This window comes from Mauremys reevesii, unplaced genomic scaffold (genome assembly GCF_016161935.1).
Source record: "Mauremys reevesii isolate NIE-2019 unplaced genomic scaffold, ASM1616193v1 Contig44, whole genome shotgun sequence".
In the NCBI taxonomy this organism is placed as follows: Eukaryota; Metazoa; Chordata; order Testudines; family Geoemydidae; genus Mauremys; species Mauremys reevesii.
The window spans coordinates 483,344-492,680 of NW_024100856.1; positions in this window are offsets into that span (position 1 = coordinate 483,344).

Below are 9,337 nucleotides of genomic sequence, written 5' to 3' on the forward strand. Positions count from 1 at the left end.
TCAAGATTTAAAGGTCCTGGAACACCAGCTGTGGATGGGAGCCCCAGGGTCTTTAATTTGCCCCTGAGCCCAGGGTTGATTTAAAGGGCCCAGGGCTCAGGCCGCTGCGAGCCCAGGCCCTTTAGATTCCCCCCGCAGCTCCGGCAGCCGGATTCCAGTGTGGATTTAAAGGGCCCGGAGTTCCCACGGCTGCGGGGAGCACCGAGCCCTTGAAATCTGGCCCCAGCCCGGCTGCCAGAGCTGCGGGGGAAAATTAAAGGGCTCTGGGCTCCCTGCGGCCGCCACAGCTCGGACCCGGTCAAATACCGGCTGAGGAAGCCGGGGTGGTCCGGCCACGGCATATTGGCTCTTCCTGGTATGCCGTGCTGGACCATCATGGCTTATTTTCCTCTCGGCTTCGGTGATCCCACGGCTGCGGGGCGCCCAGCGCCCTGTAATTTCCCCCAGCAGCTCTGGATGCCAGGCTGGGGCTGCGAATTAAAGGGCTCAGAGCTCCCGTGGCTACAGGAGCCCAGAGCCCTTTAAATTCCCCGCAGCTCTGGCAGCCGGATTCGGGTGTGGATTTAAAGGCGCGGAGCTGCCACGTTGCGGGAGCCCGAGCCTTGCCGGGCTGGGGCCGGGATTTGAAGGGCCCAGAGCTCCTGCCGCTGCAGGGAATACCGAGCTTTTTAATTCCCAGCCCCAGCCCGGCTGCCGGAGCTGCGGTGGGAGGGGAGGAGGGATGTAAAGGGCTCTGGGCTCCCGCGGCTGCGGAGCTCTGAGCCCTTTAAATCCCCACTGAGGAAGCTGGTGCGGTCCAGCACAGCGTACTGGCTCTTGTCACTATGCTGTACTGGCCCGTACCAGCTTACTTTCATCTCTGGCTCAGAACTCCTACGGCTGCGGGGAGCCCAGAGCTCTTTAAATTCCCCCCGCAGCTCCAGGAGCTGGGCTGGGGCTGGGAATTAAAGGGCTCAGAGCTCCTGCGGTTGCTGGGAACCCAGAGCCCATTGGAACTGCGGGTGGGGCGGGGGGAGATTTAATGGGCTCTGGGTTCCCAGCAACAGGAGCTCTGAGCCCTTATTCCCAGCCCCAGCCCAGCTCCTGGAGCTGCGGGGGGAATGTAATGAGCTCTGGGCTCCCCGCCGCCGTGGGAGTTCTGAGCCAGCGATGAAAGTAAGCGGGTACGGGCCCGTACAGCATAGTGACCAGAGCCATGCGTGTGCTGACCGCACCAGCTTCCTCAGTGGGGATTAAAGGGCTCAGAGCTCCGGCAGCTGCGGGGAGCCCAGAGCCCTTTAAATCCCTCCTCCCCTCCCACCGCAGCTCCGGCAGCCGGGCTGGGGCTGGGAATTAAAGGGCTCAGAGCTCCTGCGGTTGCTGGGAACCCAGAGCCCATTAAATCTTCCCCCTTCTCCCCACACAGCTCCAGCAGCTGGGCTGGGGCCGGGATTTAATGGGCTCAGTGCTCCCCATGGCTGCGTAGATCCCAGAGCCCTTTAATTCCCCTGCACGCAGCTCCAGCACCCAGGCTGGGGCAGGGAATTAAAGGGCTGAGGGCTCTCTGGAGCGGCAGGAGCTCCAGGCCCTTTAAATCCTGGCTCCAGCCGGGTAAGGCTCAGGCTCCCCACAGCCATGGGAGCTCCGGGCCCTTTAAATCCACGCTCGAACCCGGCTGCCAGAGCTGCGGGGGGAATTTAAAGGCCCTGGGACTCCCAGCCACAGCCGATGCTCCAGGATCTTTCAATCTTGAGAGGCCTCACCCCCTCAGGACTCCAGCAGTACCAGTAAGTCCTGGAAGTTACTTTCACCCCTGACTTAATCATTCCTTTACCTGTGTTCACGTTGTGCGCCGGTGACTCCCGAGCCAGTCGCATTCCACCTCTAAGGGGGTGGACAAAGAGAGGCCACCATGCTCATTGGGGTGTCTCACAAGCAGTTGTGGTTTGGGTTCGGGTTCCGGCGTATCCATCAATGGCTGGGCCAAAGGGCTCCCCTCGGTCGCTCCCTCCTCCTCCTCGGCACTGTCGCTGATGTAGCGCTTTCTCCGCGGATGGTCAAAGACCCTCGGGGTGAAGACAGAGTCCGAAGTTCTCACGGGGGTGGTGAAGGAGTCCAGGTTTCCTCTCAGCAGCCTTCCCACGATTTCTAAACCATGTGTCCTTGGTGAGAGATGGCCTCGTCTGTCCAGCGCTGGGACTTATGAGGTGATGGTGCTGCACTCTGATTGGCAGAGGGCCCTGGGAGGAGTTCTTAATGGGGTCATACGGCCCACTCCCGGACGGGTCCCCCTGCCCCAGAACTCGCCCTGATTGGTCAGAATCCCCTCTTGGGGTGGTCCTGTCAGGACAAAACTGATCCTAATTGGTTGAGGGCAGTGAGAGGAGTTCTTAGAGGGGTCACAAGACACACGTCGGGATGGGTCACCCTCACACCCCAGAGCTCACCCTGATTGGTCAAATCTCCTCTTGGGGTGGTCCTTCCGGGAGGAAACACATCCTGATTGGTAGAGGGTGGTGGGAGGAGTTCTTAGAGGGGTCACATGACACACCTGGCTTCCAGTCATGTGGCCGCCTTGACCACGAAGTAATACCCCCATGGGGCGGGACTTCCGGTGACAGGTGGGAGGGACTAAGGAGTCATGGGGCGGGATTAGGGCTTGATTAATGGTGGGGTGTAAGGGTCCGGGTGCGGGTCCCCTTTTCCAGTGAGGGGTCGCTCTTCGCCTTCGGGCACCTGGGATCCAGGCTGCCTCACTACAGGAGGCTTGAATAGAAGTTTAGTCGATAAAGCCCAGGCCCTAGCTCAGGGCGGGGCAGCACCAAGAGGCAGGGCTCAAACCCTCAGGCACGTCTGAGCAGTAGTTCAGTCTGTAAAGCCCAGGCCCTAGCTCAGGGCGGGGCAGCACCAAGAGGCAGGGCTCAGACCCTCGGGCAGGGCTGAGCAGCAGTTCAGTCTGTAAAGCCCACGCCCTAGCTCAGGGCGGGGCAGCACCAAGAGGCAGGGCTCAGACCCTCGGGCAGGGCTGAGCAGCAGTTCAGTCTGTAAAGCCCAAGCCCTAGCTCAGGGCGGGGCAGCACCAAGAGGCAGGGCTCAGACCCTCGGGCAGGGCTGAGCAGCAGTTCAGTCTGTAAAGCCCAGGCCCTAGCTCAGGGCGGGGCGGCAACCAAAGGCAGGGCTCAGACCCTCGGGCAGGGCTGAGCAGCAGTTCAGTCTGTAAAGCCCAGGCCCTAGCTCAGGGCGGGGCAGCACCAAGAGGCAGGGCTCAGACCCTCAGGCAGGGCTGAGCAGCAGTTCAGTCTGTAAAGCCCAGGCCCTAGCTCAGGGCGGGGCAGCAACCAAAGGCAGGGCTCAGACCCTCGGGCAGGGCTGAGCAGTAGTTCAGTCTGTAAAGCCCAGGCCCTAGCTCAGGGCGGGGCAGCACCAAGAGGCAGGGCTCAGACCCTCGGGCAGGGCTGAGCAGCAGTTCAGTCTGTAAAGCCCAGGCCCTAGCTCAGGGCAGGGCAGCACCAAGAGGCAGGGCTCAAACCCTCAGGCAGGGCTGAGCAGCACTTCAGTCTGTAAAGCCCAGGCCCTAGCTCAGGGCGGGGCAGCACCAAGAGGCAGGGCTCAGACCCTCAGGCAGGGCTGAGCAGCACTTCAGTCTGTAAAGCCCAAGCCCTAGCTCAGGGCGGGGCAGCACCAAGAGGCAGGGCTCAGACCCTCGGGCAGGGCTGAGCAGCACTTCAGTCTGTAAAGCCCAGGCCCTAGCTCAGGGGGCAGCACCAAGAGGCAGGGCTCAGACCCTCGGGCAGGGCTGAGCAGTAGTTCAGTCTGTAAAGCCCAGGCCCTAGCTCAGGGCAGGGCAGCAACCAAAGGCAGGGCTCAGACCCTCGGGCAGGGCTGAGCAGCAGTTCAGTCTGTAAAGCCCAGGCCCTAGCTCAGGGCGGGGCAGCACCAAGAGGCAGGGCTCAGACCCTCAGGCAGGGCTGAGCAGCAGTTCAGTCTGTAAAGCCCAGGCCCTAGCTCTGGCAGGGGCATCACCAAGAGGCAGGGCTCAGACCCTCAGGCAGGGCTGAGCAGCAGTTCAGTCTGTAAAGCCCAGGCCCTAGCTCAGGGCGGGGCAGCACCAAGAGGCAGGGCTCAGACCCTCAGGCAGGGCTGAGCAGCAGTTCAGTCTGTAAAGCCCAGGCCCTAGCTCAGGGCGGGGCAGCAACCACAGGCAGGGCTCAGACCCTCGGGCAGGGCTGAGCAGCAGTTCAGTCTGTAAAGCCCAGGCCCTAGCTCAGGGCGGGGCAGCACCAAGAGGCAGGGCTCAGACCCTCGGGCAGGGCTGAGCAGCAGTTCAGTCTGTAAAGCCCAGGCCCTAGCTCAGGGCGGGGCAGCAACCAAAGGCAGGGCTCAGACCCTCGGGCAGGGCTGAGCAGCAGTTCAGTCTGTAAAGCCCAGGCCCTAGCTCAGGGCGGGGCAGCACCAAGAGGCAGGGCTCAGACCCTCGGGCAGGGCTGAGCAGCAGTTCAGTCTGTAAAGCCCAGGCCCTAGCTCAGGGCGGGGCAGCACCAAGAGGCAGGGCTCAGACCCTCAGGCAGAGCTGAGCAGCAGTTCAGTCTGTAAAGCCCAGGCCCTAGCTCAGGGCGGGGCAGCACCAAGAGGCAGGGCTCAAACCCTCAGGCAGAGCTGAGCAGCAGTTCAGTCTGTAAAGCCCAGGCCCTAGCTCAGGGCGGGGCAGCACCAAGAGGCAGGGCTCAAACCCTCAGGCAGAGCTGAGCAGCAGTTCAGTCTGTAAAGCCCAGGCCCTAGCTCAGGGCGGGGCAGCACCAAGAGGCAGGGCTCAAACCCTCAGGCAGGGCTGAGCAGCACTTCAGTCTGTAAAGCCCAGGCCCTAGCCCAGGGCGGGGCAGCACCAAGAGGCAGGGCTCAGACCCTCAGGCAGGGCTGAGCAGCACTTCAGTCTGTAAAGCCCAGGCCCTAGCCCAGGCGGGGCAGCACCAGAGGCAGGGCTCAGACCCTCGGGCAGGGCTGAGCAGCAGTTCAGTCTGTAAAGCCCAGGCCCTAGCTCAGGGCGGGGCAGCACCAAGAGGCAGGGCTCAGAGCCTCGGGCAGGGCTGAGCAGCAGTTCAGTCTGTAAAGCCCAGGCCCTAGCTCAGGGCGGGGCAGCACCAAGAGGCAGGGCTCAGACCCTCGGGCAGGGCTGAGCAGCAGTTCAGTCTGTAAAGCCCAGGCCCTAGCTCAGGGCGGGGCAGCACCAAGAGGCAGGGCTCAAACCCTCAGGCAGGGCTGAGCAGCACTTCAGTCTGTAAAGCCCAGGCCCTAGCTCAGGGCGGGGCAGCACCAAGAGGCAGGGCTCAGACCCTCGGGCAGGGCTGAGCAGTAGTTCAGTCTGTAAAGCCCAAGCCCTAGCTCAGGGCGGGGCAGCAACCAAGAGGCAGGGCTCAAACCCTCGGCCAGGGCTGAGCAGCAGTTCAGTCTGTAAAGCCCAGGCCCTAGCTCAGGCGGGGCAGCACCAGAGGCAGGGCTCAGACCCTCGGGCAGGGCTGAGCAGCAGTTCAGTCTGTAAAGCCCAGGCCCTAGCTCAGGCGGGGCAGCACCAGAGGCAGGGCTCAGACCCTCGGGCAGGGCTGAGCAGCAGTTCAGTCTGTAAAGCCCAGGCCCTAGCTCAGGCGGGGCAGCACCAGAGGCAGGGCTCAGACCCTCGGGCAGGGCTGAGCAGCAGTTCAGTCTGTAAAGCCCAGGCCCTAGCTCAGGCGGGGCAGCACCAGAGGCAGGGCTCAGACCCTCGGGCAGGGCTGAGCAGCAGTTCAGTCTGTAAAGCCCAGGCCCTAGCTCAGGGCGGGGCAGCAACCATAGGCAGGGCTCAGACCCTCGGGCAGGGCTGAGCAGCAGTTCAGTCTGTAAAGCCCAGGCCCTAGCTCAGGGCGGGGCAGCACCAAGAGGCAGGGCTCAGACCCTCGGGCAGGGCTGAGCAGCAGTTCAGTCTGTAAAGCCCAAGCCCTAGCTCAGGGCGGGGCAGCAACCAAGAGGCAGGGCTCAAACCCTCGGCCAGGGCTGAGCAGCAGTTCAGTCTGTAAAGCCCAGGCCCTAGCTCAGGGCGGGGCAGCACCAAGAGGCAGGGCTCAGACCCTCGGGCAGGGCTGAGCAGCAGTTCAGTCTGTAAAGCCCAGGCCCTAGCTCAGGCGGGGCAGCACCAGAGGCAGGGCTCAGACCCTCGGGCAGGGCTGAGCAGCAGTTCAGTCTGTAAAGCCCAGGCCCTAGCTCAGGGCGGGGCAGCACCGAGAGGCAGGGCTCAGACCCTCGGGCAGGGCTGAGCAGCAGTTCAGTCTGTAAAGCCCAGGCCCTAGCTCAGGCGGGGCAGCACCAGAGGCAGGGCTCATACCCTCGGGCAGGGCTGAGCAGCAGTTCAGTCTGTAAAGCCCTGGCCCTAGCTCTGGGCGGGGCTTCACCAAGAGGCAGGGCTCAGACCCTCGGGCAGGGCTGAGCAGCAGTTCAGTCTGTAAAGCCCAGGCCCTAGCTCAGGCGGGCAGCACCAAGAGGCAGGGCTCAGACCCTCTGGCAGGGCTGAGCAGCAGTTCAGTCTGTAAAGCCCAGGCCCTAGCTCAGGGCGGTGCAGCACCAAGAGGCAGGGCTCAGACCCTCAGGCAGGGCTGAGCAGCAGTTCAGTCTGTAAAGCCCAGGCCCTAGCTCAGGGCGGGGCAGCACCAAGAGGCAGGGCTCAGACCCTCGGGCAGGGCTGAGCAGCAGTTCAGTCTGTAAAGCCCAGGCCCTAGCTCAGGGCGGGGCAGCACCAAGAGGCAGGGCTCAGACCCTCGGGCAGGGCTGAGCAGTAGTTCAGTCTATAAAGCCCAGGCCCTAGCTCAGGGCGGGGCAGCAACAGGTACAGGGCTCAGACCCTCAGGCAGGGCTGAGCAGCAGTTCAGGTAAGTCCAGGCTCCTAAGCCCAAGCGGTGGGGTTGAGGGGGAGACTGCCACCCATGAGTGGGGTGGCAGGGGGGACACAGGCCCACCCACTCCACTGTGTCCCAGCCCGGGGCCCTAGCAGCTGCGGGGATCCGCTGCAGTCAGTGGGGATCCTGGCCGCAACACACTGACATAGGCTCAGGGTCAGCGGCAGCCAGACTGGGGTCGGCTATCCCCGGGCCACTTCCACTCTCCCCCTCCACTGGTGCCTGTGTCGTTGCGGCTTCAGCCAGGGGGCCTACCAGCATCGGCTCCTCAGGAGAGGGGTGTACCGGTGGGCTCGACTCCTCCTCGGGGTACCGAGCTTGGGGCAGGCTTGGCCAGTCCTCCTCTGGGTACCGGGTTCGGGGCAGGCTCGACCAGTCGTCCTCGGGGTACCGGGTTCGGGGCAGGCTCGGCCAGTCCTCCTCTGGGTACCGGGCTAGGGGCAGGTTCGACCAGGTGTCCTCTGGGTACCGGGCTTGGGGCAGGCTTGGTTCGGCTGGAGCTCGGGCACCAGCGTCTGTCTTCTCCCGCGGTCGGGCTCCAACTGAGCGCTGGGCCCGGGCTTTTGTACTTCCTGTCCCGCCCCTTGACTTCCGGGGGGCGGGGACAGGCGGCGGTGGCTCCGCCCACTGAGGCAGCTGATCTGGCTTATCCCTCTCAGGTGCGCCTGGGAGCCAGGCCGCCTCACTACATGGGGCCTGTCTACTGCTGCCAGGTGTTGAGTATGTGCAGGCAGAACCGGAGCCAGTGTCAATGTCCAGGCCGGAGGTCGAAGCCGGGTGGGCAGAAGTATGAACCAATGTCCATATCCATGCAGAGGTCAAAGCCATGTAGTTGAAACTGAAGGTGTTGGGGAAGATCAGGAGGAGGAGGAGGCAATGCTGTGCAGCGGGTGGGTGGAGGGCCTGGAGCAAGGCTAGAGAAAGGCAAGGAGAATACTGAGCCGGGGTTCAGAACCCAAATCTGGAGCCAAGAAGGGTCATGCCAAAGTCATAGCTAGACACTGGAGTCAAGAGCCCAGCCAGAGTCAACAGCGAGAAACCGGAGGGCAGGGAAGGGCAGGGCAGGGCGTGCATGCGGGCAGGAATGAGGATGACTTACTGGAGCCTGGAGACCCCTTATCGGGGGACTCCCTTCCTAGCAATAACAGAAGGACAGCGGGATGACAAAGATGTCTCTGAGCCTGGGGACCAAGCCAGGGAGCTCCCATCCAGGCTGTGTGCCAGGACCCCATCACCCTCCCTGTTCATTTCACACGCACAGACCCCTGGCCGGAGGAGAATAAAGGGCAGAAGTGAAGGTGCCCCTGGGGGAAAGGCTCTAGGCCGGGACCCAGTCCACTTCCCAGATCTACACCCAGGATTGTGTGACCAGGCCCACAGCCCTTCCTCTGCGTCTCAGTTCCCACCTGCCGGATGGGGAGGCTCCTCCCCTGCCCCAGGGTGTTCAGGGGGAGTTTCATTCCTGGCTGGGAAGGGCTCAGATACCAGGTGGGTGGATTGGGCCCCAGGTGGGGATGGTCGGACATTCGCTGCATCAGAGGTGACAGGGGCCATGGGAAGGTCTGAGCAGTGATGATGGGGAGGGCCCCATGTCAGGCCACCCTCCCAGACTGCAATGGCTATTGAGCCCAACCCCTGGCTCTGCGGCTGCTCTCACTTCTGGGCCAGCCCCCCAGCCTGATTCTACCCCACCAGTATCTGGCCTGGGCCCAGCCCCAGGGGTCGGGGTGGGGCAGGCTGTCCAGAGCGAGGTGCTCAGCCTTGGTTTCTCTCAGTGCTGCGGGGGCTCTTTGGCGCTCCCCAGCCCCTTCCCCCCAGGCACAGTGAGACAGAGCAGTACATGCGGCAGGGGGTCCGAGCTGGTCATGCGAGGGGGGGGAGCCTTCAATCCTGCCCCACGGAGCACAGCTCCTTCAGGGCGTCGGGCAGCTTGCCCATGAGCCTGATATTAAATAGCTGTCCCATGATTTTGTTTGTAATTTCCCCCTGTTGCAAGGGAACAAGGATCAATCAGAGACTCCGACACCCATGAGAACGAAGGGTATTAACGGCACCGGGAGCCAGCAACATTTCCTCCCCACATCTGAGGGACGGATTCCCCCGCCCAACCCCCGAGACGAAATCTTGTCTCTTCTCTAGTGACTTCCATCCCCTCTCCCACCATTGTGGAATGAACTCCTGCCCCCACTCCTCTCAGTCCCCCCGCGAGAACTGTTCTACCTCCCAACCCAGCGGGAATCCAGCTCCGCTCCCCGGAGTCCCCTCAGCCACCCTCGCCCCCTCCAGCCGAGGGCTGGGAGGCTTTGGGCAGTAGTGCCGGGGGGTGAGAGGAAGTGGACACCTTTCCCCAAGGGATCCCCATGTCCTTAACGTGATGCCATGGGCAGTGGCTCTGGTGAATGGGGCACTTATGCAGCCTCTGCTGACTGACTCCACCA